This window comes from Callithrix jacchus, chromosome 7 (assembly GCF_049354715.1).
Source record: "Callithrix jacchus isolate 240 chromosome 7, calJac240_pri, whole genome shotgun sequence".
In the NCBI taxonomy this organism is placed as follows: domain Eukaryota; kingdom Metazoa; phylum Chordata; class Mammalia; order Primates; family Cebidae; genus Callithrix; species Callithrix jacchus.
This window is the reverse complement of record NC_133508.1, coordinates 24,032,306-24,053,622: the sequence shown is the minus strand read 5'-3', so window position 1 is coordinate 24,053,622 and position 21,317 is coordinate 24,032,306. Positions and strand designations below refer to the sequence as shown.

Genomic DNA, 21,317 nt, shown 5'->3' with positions numbered 1-21,317 from the left:
GTGGGAGAAGGTGTTGATAGTTAACTACTTTCCATCATCTACTACAGTTAATGATTTAAACAAATTCTATAACTCTTTCTAAGTTATGTTTTAAGACTATCATTCCTTTCATCTGGATTTTTTCTTTGAGTGCCTCCAAGGAGAAAGATAGATCAAAAAAGAAACAAACAAACCTAAGTGTTTCAAACAAATAAGCTGAAGAGTATTTCTTAGGATTAAAGATAACATTGTTTCTTTCTCCTTCATAATAGAAATAATCTCAGTTCAGATGAATACTCAAACTAATTTCTCTATTAAGAAATAGAGAGCAGTACCAGCCAGTTTCAAATGTGTCTTGTTTAATACTAAATTGTGTTTAAATTGCCATAAGCCCATTTATACTGATTATACAGTTTCTTAAATTTTAGATTAAAAAAATAATTCAACAATAAAACAAACAAAAAATAAAAGGTGTTTGAACTTAGGTGCATGTCTTGAGTTTCCTGATAAAATGACGATCACTGCTTTAGAGATGTGGACATGTCAGTATCATGAGATCCAAAAACATGCAGTTAATATAACATATTCTAGAGCCCACAGTGTCATCAGAAAGAACCTGTGTTGACTGTGGTTGTTTCCACAGCGACCCCTGTAATGTCCATCCACTCTCTCCCTGTTGCGTGGATGAACACCAACTAAACCAATCAAGCGAATCTTGTCTACTTTGCTGCTGAAATTTGTTCCGGTCACCCGAACCTAAGCAAATCATCCCACTGCATCTTTCTGTAACCTTTATGAGGTTGCACTGTTGGAATTCTGCTCTGGTTTTGAATTACTATATTCTTGTCCCTGTACCTTCAGAGTTCCAGATAACTTTTTTTTTTTAGACAGGGTCTCACTCTATCACCCAGGCTGGAGTGCAGTGGCATTATCTCGGCTCACTACAACCTCTACCTCGCTGGCTCAAGCAATTATCGTGCCTCAGCCTCCAAGTAGCTGAGATTATAGGTGTACACCATCATGCCCAGCTAATTTTGTGTATTGTTAACAGAGACAGGGTTATGCCATGTTGCCCAGGCTGGTCTTGAACTCCTGAGCTCAGTCAATCCACCTGCCTCAGCCTCCCAAAATACTAGGATTGCAGGTGTCAGCCAACATGCCCAGCACAAACAAGTTTTTAGTAGCCCCATCAGTGGACGACAGCATGGGGTTTTACAAGAATCTCTTCTACTTTGGGAAGGGACATGACAAAGACACTAATCTCCTGTTTTATTAGTTTTCACACCACTATAAAGAACTGCCTGAGACTGGGTAATTTATTAACAAAAAGAAAAAAAGGCTTAATTGACTCACAGTTTTGCATGGCCAGGGAGGTCTCAGGAAACTTACAATCATCGTGGAAGGGTAAGCAAACACTTCCTTTTTCACAAGCCAGCAGGAGAGAGAGAACATGCAGGGGAAATGTCAGACACTTATAAAAACATCGAATCTTGTTAGAATTCACTATTATAAGAACAGCATAAGGGCAACCATCCCATAATCCAATCATTTCCCTCCCTAAATACATGGGGATTACAAGGATTACAATTCAAGATGAGACTTGGGTGGGGAAACAGAGCCAAGCCATATCACCTGTGCTCAGGCACAGGCTTTAGAAGCAACAGCTCAAGTTAAAGAATAGGAGCATCTGGTTTCTAGATAAGATAGAAACTTTAATCTGTGTTTTTAGAGATGGGATTCAGGGATTCTAAATGATGCTCAAATTATATCCAAGATAAAGTGCATTTTCCTGGAAGAGGGTCTATTGCTTTTGTTAAATTCTCCAAGACACAAGGAATTAAAAGGCTTAAGAACTTTGGTATTATAGCCCACCATCCTTGAATTCAGGGAAAACTGCACAGACGGTGATCAAAGGCTCACAAGAATCAGGAGAGCAGAGGCAGGTTTGTACTGCTGGTAAGAGATGGGTTGTAAAGAAGTCTCAGCAGGTCTGGCAGTGGTCCTCAGTCTTGGCTATGCTTCAGAACTTCCTGGAGAATTTACAAAAACTGTGTGCTGAGAAAAATGCCTAGATGAGTTGAATGAGACCCACATTGGTATCTGGGTTGGTGGTGGTTTTGTTTGTTTGGGGTGTGTGTGTGTGTGTGTGACTTAAGGACTGTCATCAAGAGAACCTTAACTAAATTCACCCAGAGAGCCTGTTTCCCACCTTCAGTTCTGCAGTTCCAGAATAGATCAGCTCATAACTCCTCAAGACAAACATTCTCTTCCCTCCAAGTAGATAGGGTAAGACAATTTTTCTCTCTAAAAAAATTACTTTGGAGAGTAATTACTTGGGGTAGAATTAAAATTCAGTGTTTACTCACAGACATCAATGTTGTACCTGCTCTGGATTTGTGGGATAACATTACAAGCATGCTTGAGAAAAGTCTTGAATGATGTTTACTAAGCACTGGGATGTTTCCTGCTGAATAAACATCCTCATCAACATGTTGAGGCCTAACTAATATTTTGAATACCCGGGACGTTTTCCTATTCCCCAAGAGTTTCTTTTTCTTTTGTCTTGTTAATTTTTTCTTGTTTATTTTTCTAATTTTATCCCAAACTTTTTGCCACTTCATTCCATCCCCTTACTTCTTGTCATAACCCCTTCTATTATAACTGTCTCTACAAATTACTCATATAAGCAAATTATTTCAGGAAGAATTCATTTAGAAAAGCATTTATTTTTAAGATTGCCATTCTCTTTGCAGCCTATTAAAAATTATTGTAATTAAGAGTAGGCATTATTTAATTTTGATTAGCGATCTAAAAAGCAATCTGCAGAAATGCAAAATATCCAAAATCAGGACACAGTCTGAAATGTAAGTCATGTTAGCAATATACAATGGTAAAATATTTAAAAGAGGTTTATTATCTTGCTATTTTTAGCCTTTATCTTAATTATTTAAAAACCTATTTTTCAAAGCATTAAATAATCCTTCTTGCAGACTCTTCTTTGGTTTCAAACCTAAATAGGCCTTAACTCCTCTTGCAGATAACAAAAGCTTGAAATTAACTGCTCCCATTTCCACACTCATTCCAACTTTCCTTCTGGCTTCCCAGTATATATCTTAAGTTCCTGATCTTTTTGCCAAACTCTGCCAACTAGATTCTACATTTGTTTTATTTTTATTTTTAACTATCCTTTTCCCAGGGTATAAGGATTATTTTTTTAAAGGAAGAAATATCAAACAAGACAAGCTTTATGGTGGAAAGTGTATCAAACACTGGAATTTAGTACAGGAATTTGTCTGCCAGTTACTGATGGCCAGTTTAAGAACTCAATGACAGTCAAGTGGCTTATGTGACAGGTCTAGAAAGCCCAAGAACCCTCATTTCCAGAGTGAGTTTTTAGTCTTGAGGCTCTGGATGCTTGAGGAACTACAGCAGCCCTCTCTCAGAGCTGTCCTCACCACCATGGAAATAGATCAGCAGAAAATCACAGATTTAGGAGCAAAGAACCCTGGTGCTCCTAATCCCCTCTCTGCCACTTAATGCTTTGTGATCTCCATACAGGTCACAATTTCTGTGAAGCTCAGTTTCTCATCTGCAAAATGTGATTCCTCATATCTAATCCTAAGGCTGTTATAAAAGATTAAGGTCATGCACATATGATCTATGGCTAGCAAGTGGCATTCAATAAACAGAAGTGATCACATTCCCGGAGTCTATGTCACAGAATTTTCTTTCAGCAAATAAAAACTGACTCAAATACCTTTGAGAACACTTTTTTAATGTAATTACATTTCCTAATATTTTATAAATCAATAATTGATATTTATTGAATATCTCCATGATACCACCGTTGCCTGGGTCCTTAATCCAAGTTCTTCCAAGTATTCACGGTGTGACATTAGCAAATCACTTAATTCTTTGTGCCTTTTCCACATCTGTAAAATTGGTGTAATAATAGTACCTACATCACAGGGACTGAAGACAGAGTAGTGAACAAGACAGACCCAGACTTGCTGGCCATGAGTTTCATGTAATAAAACCAAGAGGCATACTTCCTTTCTCTTTAATTGTTTCAGAAATAATCATAATAAGCCCCATGAGTCCAAAATATCACAAAGTAAATTACTCCTTTTAGACAATAAAAGGCCAGATGTACTCAACGCTAACTATAGTAATCATTTATATATTAATTAAATTAATCTTTACAATAATCCTATGATGTAGGGACATTTGAGAAATGGGATCTCACTATCTTGCCCAATCTGGTCTCAAACTCCAGGCCTCAAGTGATCCTTCTGCCTCAGCCTCTCAAAATGCTGGAATTACAGGCATGAACCTCTGTGCCTGGTCTATGGATACTATTATTACTGTTGTTTTACATATAAGGAAAACAAAGCATCAGGAGTTAAGTGATTTGCTCTCTGCATACTGCGAAAACATGCAGAGTTTGGACTATGGACCCAGTCATGTGGCTGCAGAGCCCTCCCTCTTAGCCTTTGTTCTGCATGGCAGGTGGAGTGATGCCAGGAGGCAGACTCATCTTCTTGGCCTTCAGATCATGTAGGATGTGAAGGTATGCTTTGCCAGATGCCCCAGACACAGTTGGGACAAATGTCCCTGGGTTCTTGGAGAAAGAGGACTGAGACAAAGAATTGCTATCAATTAAGATCTAAAACTCTCCAACAAGGTGGAAAAGGTAGGAAGATGATTCGTCTTCTACTCCTTGCAAAAGGTTTCATGTGTAAAAAGGACTCACTCTGAGATGTACCAGTTTGTTCCAAAAGCTTATATTACCTTCCTTGGGAGAGGGGTTTTATTAACAAAGTGTAGGCTAAATGAATGTTTTTTTACTGGGGATATTACAAAAAGGGTTGGGCACAGTACTCACACCTGTAGTCCTAGCACTTTGGGAAGCCAAGGTAGGAGGATCACTTGGCCCTAGGAATATAAGACCAGTCTGGGCAACATAGGGAGACCCCATCTCTTAAAAAAAAAAAAATTGAAAAAGTTAGCCAGGCATGGTGGTGCACCTCTGTAGTCTCAACTGCTCAGGAGGCTGAGGCAGGAGGATCACTTGAGTCAAGGAGGTCAAGGCTGCAGTGAATTACAATCACACCACTGAACTCCAGCCTAAGTGACAGAGAGAACCCCTGTCTTCAAATAGATATATATTTCATATACATATGAAAATAGCAGGGGCTCTTCACTGTGAATTTAATACATAAATTTTTTCTCTGCATTTGAGGAATTGGGGGTTTGGATGGAAAGATCATACAAGAAAGAATACATGATCTCTATCCAAGGAACCTAGCAACAACCCCAAGAAGAATGGCTGTGAAGAGAGGACCACCACCCACACTTTGGGCCACACAAGGTCCCTGTCTTGACTGTCACACCCATGGCCACCTCCATACAGATGGCACCCATTCTATAATGTAATACTGCTGCCCTGGCCATCGATGGCTGATCCCCAACAACACAAAGCTTTCAAGGCTGATCAGCAGTTCCCCTGGGGGCCTGGCAGAAGGCTTTGCCAGGAAGAAAGCTCCACATGAAAGAGCAATTGATAAGCCCAATGGGATTCCCTTTCTTAGAGAGTTTGTACATGGCACATACATAGGAAATTAAAGTAGGCAATGCAAAAGTGAAAACAAAGACACACAGAGAAACCAGAACATAGAGAGGAGTTAGCTATTAGCTACAAGTGCAGATAAAAAAGACAGACTGTGGCTGAGATGCCCTAACCAAGGAGCACCCAAGCTATGATCTCCAAGGTGGGGTTCACAAAATGATCCCTTGTGGGATTAGAAGAAAATATCATAACTCCTATTTACATTGACTTTTTTTAATCAAATTGCTTTTATATTATTTGTGTACATTTAATGTGTGTGTGCGTGTGCGCGCACGCGTGTGTGTGTGTGTGTGTGTGTGTGAAGGAGCATGCTCAATGTTTTTCGCTGTTGGAAGACAGGACCAAAACCCATTTGGAGGCATCTGCAGAAATGCATAGAAAGCAGTAGGCCCTCATTTGTGCAGAGCCAGCCACTACAATGGTGTTGCATCCTGAAAATGTTCCTGGCCATCTCGGGGCTCAGGGTTGGAGCTGCTAAGAAAGTGCTGTGCCCTCTTCCCTCCCTACATGCACTTAATGTTAAAGCCCCACTAACGAGATGTCCAAATATGTTTCTGGAAATAGCCCAACCAATGCAGTTGAAAAAATAAAATTCTTTTATTTTTTTTTTTTTCTTTGAGACAATGTCTTACTCTGTCACCCAGGCTGTGGTGCAGTGGCACCATCTCAGCTCACTGCAACCTCTACCTCCTGGGTTTGAGGGATTCTCCTGCCTCAGCCTCCCAAGTAGCTGGGATTACAAGCATGTGCCATCATGCTCAGCTAATTTTTATATTTGTATTAAAGATGGGGTTTTGCCATGTTAGCCAGGCTGGTCTCAAAACCCTGACCTCAGGTGATCCACCTGCCTCAGCCTTCCAAAGTGCTAGGATTACAGGCATGAGCCACCATGCCTGGCCCTGGTGACCAATTCTGATCTATCCTGTCACAAGGGCAACAGCGAAGTAATTTGAGAGACTAAGGAAAGGGGAGATAGGACACAAATCTCAAAGGAAAACCCGAATGCCCACAGGGAGACTGTGTGTGCTGTACTCGAACCCTATCAGGGAAAGAAGGAGTTTGGAATTGAAGCTAGCATTCCATTGACCTGCATTAAAAACTTCATTGTTTCTGTGCTTCACTGTCTTTTGAGTATTCGCCTCTGAAGTGGTCGAGTATTTTAAATGTGAACTTCTAGGGAGTTACACGGTTCAGCTCCCTGGGGACTGTTTATCTTAAACATTTAGGAAACAAAGAAATTTCAATGAGACATCTCTAAAACGAATCAAACTTTCATAGATTTTCATTAAATTTCCTAGCTATTATATCAGTCTAGTAACTGGAATTTTTTTTTCAACAGAGTAAAGCTGTAATAAAGAAATGACAAGAAATCCTCTAAGAAACAAAAGTAGGGAAATTTCCAAGCCAAAATATTGAAAGAATTTTAATGATTTTATTCAACATCACTGGGCAAAAATAAAATAACTGCAAATATAAACTAATGAATGGCATTTTACTTCTATTATCCTCTAGATTCCATGATTATTACTGCTGCTGGTCGAATTCATTAGCATGGAAGAATAGATCAATGGATGATTAGCCATCCTTTCCATATGCGTTTCCATGTGAAAACTTAGCTATGTTTCCTCATAACATTTTTTCTTGCAAAAGAAAAAAATATTGTTGCAAATAACTTTAGCAGTATTCTTTGGCCTATGGAGAACATCTGTCTGTAGATTCCACTTCTCTCAACTATAAAAAATGCCTTGAGATTATATTGCTATTAATATTACAGGATTCAGGATACCTTTGCTCCAAAACTCTCATCCAAACTCAAAAGGTTTGGTCAGTTTGCTGCCAAATACCTCTCCACTGTTTATGTGTCCCATCCCATTCAACAAGGCTATGTTTGTTCTAGGCACAATTCTTGGCCTTTGTGACAAACACAAAACAAAATTAATCATGGTCTCTGGGCTGAAGGAGCTTGCACTCTAGCAGGGAAGATACAACATTCACCTAAATGACTGTAACACAAGATCAAATGTACTATAGGCTGCAAACACATGTACTATAGGCTGCATAAATAAAATGTGGATGTTGGAAAAGGCGTGCTCACTTCCAGTGGGGGCATCTGGAGATTTACAGGTAGTAAAGGATAGGTCTGATTTAGGTAGCCAAAGAGGGTGGAGAAGGGAAGTGGAAAGAAGAGGGGAACAGAAAAAAGTGGGGACGTAGGAGGAGACTTAAAAGAATCACACCTTTCAAGACTGGGAATGGAAAAACGTGGAGTCCAGTTAGGGAACACTGACTGATGCTACAGATCACTCTAAAGGAATCAGAGACAAGTAAAGGACTGAGTCACACAGAGAGATGGGCTGGTTGGTTAAAAGGCTCTGATTAAACTAAGCTTCTTTTGCCTGATGCCTATTTTCTTCTTCCAGCTTTGTTTGACCCCACGCCACTGTAGTGCACTCAAAAGATGCTGGTTTTGTCTGTTTACCTGACTCTCTTCTTGGTCATGGAGCAGGTCCCGGAGGGCAGGGCTGGTGTCATTTTCCTCTTTGTAGTCACAAAACCTGACATACTTCTTGGCACAGGGATGTCTGTAGAATGAATGAATGCCATGCTTTTGGAACCAATCTCTGTATAGTAGGTTGTCTGTTTGTGGTCAAGATTTTGCCACTGGTGATAATGTCTAAGTGATTAACTGAGGAGTATAAACAGGACAGCTACTCAGCAACTGGGTCAGAGTCTACCTCAGCTCCTTCCTCAGTCTGACCACTGTGTGCAGGTGCTTACCTGACCAACATGTATTACCCTGCCTTGTAAAATAATCATAAGAGTAGAGTCACCTTTTGGTAGGCACAGGGGATTTGTTCCAGTACCCCCCAAGACTCCACAATCTGTAGGTGCTCAAGTCCCTGATATAAAATGACTTTGTTTTTGCATATAACCCTTGCACATCCTCCTGTATAATTTAAATCATCTCTAGATTGCTTATAATACCTAATCCAATGTAAGTGCTTTGTAAATAGTGGTTAAATTGTATTGCTTAGTGAATAATGATAAGGGGGGAAAAGTCTGTACTTGTTCAATACAGATGCAACCATGCTTTTTTTCTTCTATCAAATATTTTTGATCAGCAGCTGGTTGAACCCACTAATGCAGAACCCAAGGAGGGCTGACAGTCTTCAGCTGTGAGGGTTGCTGTGGGAATTAAATGAACTAATGTACACTATACCCTTAGCACATTACCTGGCATGTAGTAAGTGCTTCATTTGTATAAGTTCTATTATTATTTAACATTAAATACAGGTTGTCAATGACACCTGGGAGGCTGCTCAAGATCTCAGCATGACACTGACTTCATGTTCAAAGCACAGGGCTGAGTAATAATTCTTTGCTTTATTTTGGAACCTAAGATCGTACCAACAGGATTCCCTTTCTGGTGGGCATATTTTTAATTTTTTTTTTGTTTGGGCATAGCAGGCATACAGGAGAATGCAAAAACACTCAAATATGCAGTGCGATGTATAATTATATAACAAATATGCTTAAAATATTGTTATCTCCTCTGAAGCTCCCCTTATCTCTCTAGTGGAAATTCTCTCTCTCTCTCTGTCTCTCTCTCTCTCTCTCTCTCTCTCCAGGAAACTGCCACCCTGATTCTTACAGCAGTCCTATTCTAGTTCTCTCAGATTTTCTTTATAGTTGTATCACCTCTAAGGTATGATTTCTTCTGGTTTTCGATTTTATATCAATGAAAAATATACTGTACACATTCTTTTGTGCCTTGCTTTTTTTTTTTTTGATCTATATTGTGTTTGTAAAATTCTTCCAAAAAAAAAGACTCTGGTTTATCCTTTTTTATTGTAAGAATTTCAATGTGCTAATATGTGCTAACGTATGTAAAATTTATTCATTCACTTAATGTTGATGGCCACTTTAGCTGAAGAATATTTGGTTCACTTCTCATTTAGAAATCACATCAAAATTCTGCTTGAAACATTCTTATAGATATCTTTGGGTAGAAAAATATTTCCTTTCTCTAAGGATATAACCAATAGAGAGATTGTTATATCGTAAGATATGAGTAGCTCCAATTTTATTAGATAATGCAAACTGTTTTCCAAACTGAATATACTAATTTCTATGCCTACCAGCAGTATATGAGAGAGCTCATTACTCCGTGTCCCAGCTAACATGTGTTATGGACATTTTTTTTTTTTTTTTTTTTTGCCAATCAGGGATCTCAATATAATTTTGCTTGTATTTCCTGATTATTAATGATGTTGACCATCTTTGCATATTCTTATTGGTTGTTTGGATTTTCTTTTTGTGAAGTGCTTGTTCAAGGGTTTTGTTCATTTTTCAGTTGGGTTATCTTTTTCTAATTGGTCTATGGATACAAGACTTCATTAATCATATGTTGCAAATATCTCTTTCTGTGGCTTGTATTTTCACAGTCTTTCTGGTGTCTTTTTATGAGTTTACTTAAGTTCAATGTAGTTACAATCCTTTGTTTTTATATATTTTGAAACCCTGCCCAATTTCATAAAGATAGTTACAATCACGAACATAACTTTTTTTTTCTTTTCACATTTAACCCACTTGCAGGAAGAGGTTGAGTTTTATACTTTTCTAGGTTTGCTCAAGCCAGTTCTGAGGCTATTTTTGGGACAATTCATTGATAATTGAGTACAAGGACATATGAAAACATGCTTCTCATAGATAAGATTTTATGAACAAAAATCATTGGATACAATTCTTAGTCATCATTCTGGTTTTTAAATATATATACATGTATATGTATATAATATTTATATTATATTTATATACGTTATTTATAGAGAAAGAGTGTGTGTATTTGTTAAGAATCCAACTGACCAAGAACTCTAAAAAGCAGCATAATAGTACTGTTGACCCAAGATTCTTCAAGCCTGACACTAGATTTCAAAGTGATGCTGTTTAAGTGTGCCAATCCGCCTAGCTCTTGAATTCCTCAGAAAATGCATGCTGCATTATAGTTGATTTTCAAGAGAGATATCTGTGCAAGATATCTGAGCAGCCATTAAATGCAGCTTTGGAATAATTGGCCTTCCTCCATTGTTCAGTTCATAATAGCTGCAATAGCTCATACTGCTAAAATAGATCCAATTATGTAGAACAATATTAAAGAAACAGCAAGCACTTCCTCAGCTAGCATACCTGGCCTAAAAAGTAAGCAAGGAAATTTTTTCTTTTCATCTATTACCATGCATAAATTAAAGTTCCAATAAAATACATAAACCCAGAAATAAAAATACAGCAAAAAGCTCTCACTTAGCACAGGTTTACATAATACTAAAAACTACAAAAGTTAAAATACAATGGGAGAATGTAAGGCTATAAAAATGTAGGTTTGATTGGTCTTATTAATCCTAGAACTTTGGCACAATATTTATCACCATATAAATTTATATTTCAGAAAAAAGTGTAGTACATATTTATATACATATACCTAATACAAATGCATACAATTTTTAATAAAAACCCATGAACAAATCAAATTAGTACATTTGATGTGTATTTCATCTCCTATAAAATACATATTATCTGGGATAAAGGCTGATTAAAATGTAGTAAATGTTAGCATTAACACATTTTGTAAATTAATTATTTCGAAGTAAGGCAAGCAAGTTTCTTTTTCCCATTTGCTCAATTTTAGAATTGAGGACTTCAGGGACTTCAAACCCTTTGAGGACTTCTAAGGGTTTTGACCACTGGTGGTGACAGGGAAACACATGGGTGATACAGTGAGTCCCTTTTTTATCCTCTATTTCCCTGCAGAAAGTAGAAAGAAAGGTCAGGTCTGCACATAGATGTGAAAATAGAGTCTTGAGCTCAAAAGGCTAAAGTAAGAGTCCTCACATCTCATGAGGTCTGAAACTAAAACTTCCTGGGGCCTTTTTTTTCAGGGAAGAAGCTAGTAACTGTCCCCTTACAGGAATGTAAAAAGGATGAATTAAGCTAATGTGGGTAAAAGTGATCATTTCTTCTCCCTTTATAGGCCTTTCAAAGTTTTGTCAAATAGGGGAAGCAGCTACTTTCACAAAGCCAGCAACCACTTGGCAGGTTTAAGTTGAAAATTAACATACCAGTATATATTCTACAAAGTTAAGAGTGGTTGTCAAATAGAGGATTCCTTGAGTTAATTACACGCGACATCTTCAACAAGCATGCACAAATGGCAATTTGTAGTCAATTGTAATCTCAGATCAAACTATTTTAGCATCAAAATATGACTTATTATGAATTAATCTTCTCAGTTGGGGTTTTCTTCCTTGTAGAAATATTTGCTTATGAGTTATCTGATCACTCATATGCTCTAACAATCAAAGAGTACTTTTTGCAACTACCAATACAAAATAGGCTAGCTTGTTCCATAAAAGGTATTGTTTTAGTCATGAAGCTCATAATATGGGGAAAATTATAATATAAATTATGTTGTCAAGTCATATTTTTCATGTCATTACTCTTTGTTTTATGTAATAACAGAAACAAAATGAAACTAATAGTTTTGGAGGGCAGTTCTCATGGGAGTTCGGAATTCTGGTTTGTATCACTTCTGAGTGTACCAGTTTTTGTTTACTGGAAAATGGAAAACCACCTGACTACTTTGAGAGGATATGATGAAGAAAGAGTGGGAGAGGGGAACATTATACACTGGGGCTTTTCAGGGGGGACAAGAAGAGGGATGGCATTAGGAGAAATACTTAATGTAGATGACAGGGTGATGGGTACAGCAAACCACCATGGCACATGTATACCTATGTAACAAACCTGCACATTCTACACATGTATCCCAGAACTTAGTTGTAATTTCTTTTAAAAAGTAAAATTTTTTAAAAAAGAGAAAGTTGGAATAGGAGGAGAGAAGTATAACGAACAAAAGCATTAACGTCAAGCTGACTTGGGTTTGAATTCCAGCTCTCTACTCACCAGTTCAACGATGGTGTTGAATTTAAACTGTGCAGACCTTAATTTTTTCATCTGTAAGAAGGAGTTAATATCTGAATCATAGGATTATTACGAAGATTAGGTAGAACAATCGGTGTCTTAACACAATTTCTCACATATAGGACGTGATTAACAATGTGCATCTCTTTTTCTCTTCTAAACCCTCTCCCTTTCCATATAAATATAGACACCATGCCCAGATTATTTTAACTCTTTGCCAGATACTGTCCTAAATATTTTACAAATAGTAACTTATTTCTCATAACAACCTGTGAAAAGTGCTGTTTTAATCTCTCCTGATAGATGAAGAAACTGAGGCATGAAGAGTTAGCAACTTGCCCAATGGACACAGCAGGTAAATGGTGGGCTGGGTTCAAGCTCTGGGCATCCACGTAAGTCTTATGTCTGCTTTCATAGCAACAAAAGAAAAAGCTCAGGCTGAGTGCAGTGGCTCACACCTGTAATCCCAACACTTTGAGAGGCCACAGAAGAAAGATTGTTTGAGGCCAGGGGTTCAAGACTTCAGTGAGCTAGCCTGGCAACATAGCAATATCCTGTCTCTAGAAAAAAATTATTTTAATTATCCGGGCATGGTTACTTATACCTACAGTCTCAGCTTCTAGGGAGGCTGATGTAACAAGATCACCTGAGCCTAGGAGCTCAAGGCTGCAGTGAGCTATGATTGTACCACTGCACTCTACCCTGCGCAACAAAATGAGATTCTGTCTCCATTTTAACAAGTTTAATAGCATTCTTTGTTGTCAGAATTTCATTACCAATGGTGAAATATAAAAGATATCAAAGGGATATTCATAAACAAAAATATTATTTAAAATAATATTAAATGTGCCAGAAAATCATGCACCTTAGGAAATAAATGAGGCCACAGGAGAAGATGAAGTATGGAGATGAGAGGAGGGGACATCGTGGTAACGGAAGGGTGAGTCTGTGTCAGGGCAGCAGAGAAAAAATGCCAAGGCCAAGTTGGGACATCATTTACCAGACTCTTCACCATCAAAACTCTACTTCCCAACCTTCCAGGCAAGCATAGTGTGGTCACAGCCATGCTTGCCCAGCTTGTAGAAAGCGGCACCATTGCTACCGGCTGCCAACCATTACTGCTTCTCCTGAGTCATGAAGATGTCTTCAAGAGCTATGTTCCCAGAGTTTCATTAACTGACTTACACTGTATTGGGAAAACAAAACTGGGGAGTTTTGCAGTGCACGCTCTGCTGAGTGTCCTGATCCCCCTTCAGGACTAGGGGCTTTCCCCCAGTTGTTTTATAATTTGGCTGCCAGAAGGCACTTGGCTATCAATCACTTTCAGGAACTGCCTCAGCTGAAGAGCCACAATGCACATGGTCATGCCCCTTCCCAGGGCAGACCAACCCAATGACTGGTCCACACAGATGTCTAAAGACACAGCCCTCTGGCTAACTGGGACAATGCTGAAGGACTATCCCAGCATCAGAGCTTCCCACGGGGTCGGCTGAGGCCTTTGCCAAGGCAGCATCTCAGCCCAGCTTCTCCACTGCCCAACCTGCTGCTTTTCCTTCCATAGGTGTCAATTCCAAGTTCATTAATAAGCATCCTACAAATTAATTTCCATCTCAGAGTCAGCTCTCCAGGAAACTCAATTTACAACCAATTCCCATTATATGTTTGTGTGTGTGTGTGTGTGTGTGTGTGTGTGTGTGTGTGTATTGATTTGCCTAGTAATTCCAAGTCACAGTAATTTTCACTTCAGCAGATTTCTAGTCTTTCCCTGCTACACAGGCTGAGTGCCATGGTGGCAACTGATTAACTTGGCCATGCAGAAATGACAGCAGAAGCAGGCTTAGACTCAGGTCACACTTTGTAGCCCTCACTGATAATAGTATTTAATGGGTCTCTCATAAGACTTCTCCCTTGAAAGCACAAACATGGCTCCATAGTCAAGACTCTATCTGGGCTGGAGATTTCCCTGAAAGCTAAAAACTTCTTAAAATATTTTCACTGCAAAGAAAACTAGTATTATTTCCTGAACTATTATAAGAAAAGACTTAGAAAGAAATTCATCTTTTCTTTCAAATGCATTGGCTTTGTTTGGTTTTCTTTTAGATGGCAAAGTGCAACATACTTTACAAGCGTATCTTTAAAAGACGGCTGATCAAATTTCAGGCCTGCACATTTCTTGAGTTCAGTGATGAAACAGTGTGCTATTTTAAGAGGTGATTAAAAACAGAGTTTTTTTTAGACCCAAAGTTTAATCAAGATTTTCTCTTTGTCAATTGTTCTCTGACAAGCAAATTCATTTCCAAGTACATTAGGCTGAATGAGATTCCAAGAGGCCCATGAATATCCTCTTCCAGACTCCATCTCAACAAAGGGGACAGTGTACTCTTCCAGATCAAAGGGCCTTCTTCAGAGGTTACCCATCACAAGCCTGCTGGTAACACTGGAAGTTTGGGCAGGGTCTTCTAAGGAGGCTGGCGAGAGGCCACACCCCAGAATTTAAGCGTAAGAAATCCTAATCTGCTTCCCACCTCTAAAGAGGTAAAAGACACAGGATCTCCTTTTAGATGCAAATTGTTGATCTGTAGACAACAGAGCTTCCTAAACTCTGTCTTGTCACCTTTCCCATTTGGAAACTTATAAACAAAAGCACTTATGAAAACTGACCAGCGTGCCTTTTTTGGAGCAGGCTTGGCTGACATGAAAGGGCCCTGAATTAATTGGAATAGCTCCTAAGAATGACATAACAGGGTGTGGAAAAGCTACAAGGACATGAAATGCTCCAAGGACACAAAATGCTATTCTTTTAAAACAAACGTAATGCAATAGGCTGCAACATAAACAAATTGCTTTCTTGTTCAATAGGTCTAAAGAGATCAGCTCACACAAACTGAACTTAAGACTGATTCTAGGATGCTGTAAGGTAGCATTTTCCCATTTTTTTAGAAAAAATTATATACTGGCCTGGGTGTGGTAGCTCATGCCTGTAATCTCAGCACTTTGGGAGGCTGAGGTGGATGGATCACATAAGGTCAGGAGTTTCAGACCAGCCTGGCCAACATGGTGAAACCCCATTTACTGAAAATAAAATAATAAAATAAAATAAATAGGTAGGTTTGGTGGCAGGCACCTACAATCTCAGCTACTCAGGAGGCTGACACAGGAGAATTGCTTGAACCTGGGAGGCAGAGGTTGCAGTAAGCCGATATCGGGCCACTGCATTTCAGCATGAGCTGTAGAACCAGACTTTGTCTCAAAAAAAAAAAAAAAAAAAAAAGTGCATACTGTAGATTTACTCTGGAAAAACAAAAACAAAAAACTTTGATGTGCCAAATTTTGCAAAAAAATAAATAAGAGGGTGATTATTCAGTTTTTACCAGGCTCCTGCATTTGGTGAGGGAAGGGATGGAGGCCACAAGATTTTCTTCTCTGGCTGCTGAGAGTGCCATCAAGAAGGGGGAATGGGAGAGCTGGTGCACATTATTGTGCCAGGCTGTTGGGAGGTAGCCTAGGGCTAACCATGTGCATATCTGCACAACCTGCCTAAACATAGCAGAGATACTCCACAATTTCATTTCATAGGCTTGACCCCGCAATAACCCTGACTATAGGGATTCAAATTTTCAGGACTGCTTTGGTAGAAGACTCCACATCAGAAAAGCTTCCACTTGTCTCTTTCTTTCCATTTTAACTGTCCAGCATTTCCCAAAGGGTAGTCTGTTAAAAGGTACCCTCAATAGAATTTTCCATGGTCAAGTACATTTGAAAAACGATGGGTTTAAGGAAAGCAAAGATCTCTTGTGGCAGAGGGCTTCAGATCCTGTAACACACAAACATGCGCTTTCACTCTTCTAGTGAGAACAGACATGGTCTCCCAGAGTCATTTCACCATTTAACTTCTGTATTGAGGCTAACAACTTGTGGGGTTAATGTCCCAAGGAATATATTTTGGGGTAATCTTATCATTTTGGGAAATATTATTTTAAAAATCTTGGCCAGGTACAGTGGTTCACACTTGCAATCCCAGCATTTTGGGAGGCTGCAGCAGGTGGATTATTTGTGTCTAGGAGTTCAAGTCCAGCCTGGGCAACATGACAAAACCCCGTCTCTTTAAAAAGAAAATTAAGAAAGAAGAAAGAAACATGACAAAACCCCATCTCTTAAAAAAAGAAAAAAGGAAAAAGAAAGAAAATTTATAATTGCTTTCTAAATTGCTCATTTTGTACCCATATTTTAAAATTCTTGGCTTATACATTTATATATGTATTCTTTTATTTGATAGCATTGTGGGAAATATTAAAGAATTCAATTCATTTACTGTGAATGCTTACTCTTAACCCTGCTTTTTGAAAAATATAATTTTGGGGTTTCTGGAAATTTCAATACAAGGTTTCAAATAGATAATAGGCAGTATTCACCCAGTGTTAAAGCTTTGACTCAGCACCCCTTTAGACAGCAAATAAGTTAGTTCTTAGGAACATGCCATCACAGTGATGGAAAGGAATGCCCACATCGCTCGCTCGCTTGAAGCCAGAGCATACTCTATTTGATGAAGCCTCTTGTGATCTTCAGCCTCTGATCATGCCTATCAATCCCAGCAGCCAACTTTGATGCCCTGCTGAAGGAAGAGCTAAGCTGCTTTTACTTGAAAGGGATCAGAAACAATTAAAAAATCGAATGAGGTACTATGGATATGGGAGGAAGGCATGCTCGAAGAAGTGAAATACCAGGAACATGCATTAATCACCCTACGGAGCTGACAAGACTGTCCCTGAATCCACAAGATAAAACAGAAATATAATCTTAAACAAGAAAACAGCCAGAGTCTAGAAATTACTTGGCTAATCTCTGTGCTGGAGTTACAGGTGCAAGCCACCACACCTGGCACAAATGGAATTTTAATTCAAGAATCAACAAGAACATTTTTTTTCCAAGGAGGACTCAAGTTTTTCGTTGCCAAATTGTGCTGTCCTCATAAGGGCTGAAAATTGTTGTTAGGGTTTCCTAAGAGACTGAAAATATAGAGATGAGCAGCAAATAGCATAACAGCATATTTGTGATAGCTTGTCCCTGAATTGCAAATTGTATAATGAAAATTGTTCATGCAGGCATCAGTGTGAAAAGCTCAGCCTAAGATATCAGGTAAAGGATCTTAGACTGGGTGCAATAGCTTATGCCTGTAAACCTAACACTTTGGGAGACCAACACAGGAGGACTGCTTGAAGCCAGGAGTTCAAGATCAGCTTATATAACAAACAAAGCACCCCCGCCCTATCCCTACAAAAGATTTGTTAAAATTAGCCAGATGTGGTGGCATGCACCTGTAGTCTCATTTACTCAAGAGGCTGAGATAAAGAATCAGAGGAGCCCAGGAGTTCAAAGTTGCAGTGGGCTGTGATCACCACTGCACTTTAGCCTGGGCGATAGAGCAAGACCCTGTCTCTTATAAAAGGATCTTGGCTCTGGACACCCAAAGAGAGATGGCAGAGAGATAAATTCTGAGCAGTGCATACAGGTCACGTTGTCTGTTTCTGTGCTCTCCCATCCTCACAAATGAGGCATTACAATCCGACCCTTGCCTAGAGCACATTTAACTACAAGAGAAATCTGCTTAGTTCCTGCTGCCATAGAGCTTCTTGTGTGTTTTTTTTACCCTTAAGGCAGATGGGGTATTGAATTGGAAAAAAAAAAAAAAAGAGATTACATGCTTCACACTAAATTCCAATTTTTGTCCTCAGGGCCCCTCTTTCTGTATGAAAGCATAAGGGTTGCGTTGGGTTTGAGTGAGGATCACTTTCCTGCAGTGGAACGTTTAATACCTAGCTGTTTGCGTATTTCACCATCTACTTGTTGGACAATATATTTCTGTGACTATAAAGTAGTCTGTCCCTTGGGGACACCAGTTGTTTCCAGATGGGAAGATTTGACCATCATTTCAGCAGGGAACTGAAAGAAATGTCATTTTCTTGTGGTCTGTTTAACAATGTGACATCTTGTTTTGCATTGGCCTTCAGCTCCAAACCATCCCACCCTCCTTAAAATCATTCACTCTTGAAGATATTGCCTTAGACCTTTTTCTTTACTTTGTCATATCGGTTGTGGATAATGATGCTGGAATGTGGTCAAATTCCTTCTAGGAATAATATCGTGGTTTTTGACAATTGAAAAGGTTTCAGTCCTAACCCAAAGATCCTATACAATGAAGTAGCAGCTCTCTGCAAAGCTGACTTGCCCCTGCAGGAAGACCATTCCTCTCTGGAAAGCGGCTACTCTGGTTTAATCAGGAATAAGCCTGATGATAGAAGAATAGAACTGAAGTTGACACATTCTCATTAGAGTGGCTGAAACAAAAGCACATATGGATCTTTCCGAATCATTGAACACACACTGCTTGATAAATTATATTCTCATTTTCAGAGGCTGTGCCTCAGAATACTTTAGCAGGTAATAGCTGTCCAAGCCCTGCGTGACTACTTTTCACCATCCATAAATGGATTCGATGGGCCCCTGGGAAGGGATCAGGAAAAGTTAACTTTAAGCTACTCACAAGTTTGTCTTTGACCAGGCTTAGCTAAGTGAATCCCAGCCCTTCACCTCAAGACACCTGGGAACTTTTTCAGAGCTACTTAGTTCTCCACCAATGAATAGGAATTCAACTGTCATGGTAAGAGTTGGAAACTGGCATTAATCTCTTTCTAAAAATGATGCATCTTTGACTCTATTCTCTGTGAGCTGTTGGAGATGACATTATTCTCCCTTGGCATTTGAATTGGGCAAGGAAAGGTGGAAAGGACCTTCCACCTGAGAGATGACAGGTGGAAGGTCAGATTCAGAAAGGCCATCTCCACCAGTGAATACCTCTGTGCTGTGTGACAGAAGCTCAAGGTCGTTTGTAGCTCTTTCCAAATCTCAGAAAGAGTCTGGGTCTATCACTCAGTCTTAGTTGCTACAAGAGAAACCCATTTTGAAGGACTGAAGCAGAAAAAGCAGATGCTAAAAGCACATTGAGTAACTCCCTAAATTGACTAGCAAGACCAGAGAAAATCAGGCCTAGAAATATGTGTGAGCTCCTCAGTTGCTACCACTACCTCTCTCCCCAGCTCTGCACACAAGCCTGGCCACTGGAACCACTGCCCTTGGGCACCACCAGGCACCTCGGAAACTGAGGCCGCCCTGCTGCTCAGCGTCTCTCACTTCTAAATCTAAGATCCAGGAACAACACGTGACTGGCCAAGCAAAGTCGTGTTCTCACACTTTGCTGGTGGAGATGGGGGTGGGGACAAGTACCTGGCCTTTTTCTATTTGCTTCTTTTGAAAACGAAGCAGGTGAGTTCAGATGCTCAACAAAATCAGTGCCTCCCGCCCCACCCCGACCCCCACCACCCCCACCAAAAAATAAAAGGGATGAAAGAAGGAAGGGAGGAGAAATCTGGTTAAATGTTCATCACAGAAACTCTCAACAATTCTGGCAAAATGGAGCACAGACCATTTTCCATGTAAAAGAAGACACTGCCCTATTTCTATTCCCTGCAACCCTCTCAAATGCTCCTTTGCCCTTTCTAGGCAAAAACACGGTTTTAAAAAACCTACTGATAATTCTGCCACAGAGCTAAGCCTACTCCTCTAACTCCCCAGGAAATAACTGCCCTGAAACCTTAGCCAGCTTTCTCTGCCATAATGAACTTTTATGTGGCCTTTTTCTGAACTAAAGGTCATTTTAAAATTAAAAAAAAAAAAAAAAACCTGAACTGTTCAAAAGTTAAGCTATTTGTGATTTTTGAAGAGCAATAATAAAGCAACCTCAATTTTTTGTCCACGTGAAGAAATGTTCTCATTTTTGTGAACAGACCTTATTTTGAAAGTTACTACCTGGGTAATCTTGTACAGATTGTATAATCTCACAGAGCCTTGGGGCCATGAAGTCCGTTAATGTGATTGGCACCCAATAAGCACTCACAGAATGGTAGTTACTACCATTATTTCTTCACAATGTCCTCTCTCGGAGAGGTAGAAAGAGGTTAGTGAAAAATGCATGGGTTTAGTTGAAAAATAAATATTGTCCAGTTGAATTTGTGCCTAAAGAATATTTCTATTACCCCAGACACTTTTTCTGAATGGTTTCCTGTCTCCATCTCAAATATTTCCCTATGCAAAGGAGGTTCAAGGGGTTTATGAGAATATACACTATTTACTATTTATTTGTCATATAAATAATGGGAATTTGAAAATTCAAGTCAATGAATTAGGAGTTATTAATTCCTATTATACTTTATATTAATTCCTATTGTACTATAATAATTATCAATTTAATAGCATTCATTACTTCAAGGTTCTGTGTTACTAGGCCACTCACAAATCACTGCAGTTCCCCAACATAGCATACTTGGATCTGCAGGATTTTACATATGAAAGCCCACCAGAACCTATCAAATAGACAATACCACATTGCAATCATGCAGCTCTGCAGCAGAGAGCAAATTAAAGTGCATCCCCAACCTCATTAAAAAGTCTATTTCTAGGCCGGGTGCGGTGACTCACTCCTGTAATCCCAGCACTTTGGGAGGCTAAGGCAGGTGGATCACGAGGTCAAGAGATCGAGACCATCCTGGTCAACATGGTGAAACCCCACCTCTACTAAAAATACAAAAATTAGCTGGGCATGGTGGCACATGCCTGTAATCCCAGCTACTCAGGAGGCTGAGGCAGGAGAATTGCCTGAACCCAGGAGGCAGAGGTT

General features: G+C 39.3%; 1 long non-coding RNA gene across 1 annotated transcript in view; it reads right to left on the bottom strand.

Annotated features, from left to right (window-relative positions):
- Positions 1–368: 368 nt before the first annotated feature.
- LOC144576889 (uncharacterized) overlaps positions 369–21,317 on the bottom strand; it is a 45,198-nt gene continuing 24,249 nt past the window's right edge. Inside the window, exons 5-6 of the long non-coding RNA XR_013519587.1 lie at positions 8,088–8,190; positions 369–1,398 (exon numbers count right to left, since the gene is read on the bottom strand). This is a non-coding gene — a long non-coding RNA (uncharacterized LOC144576889). The remainder of the gene's footprint in view (positions 1,399–8,087; positions 8,191–21,317) is intronic.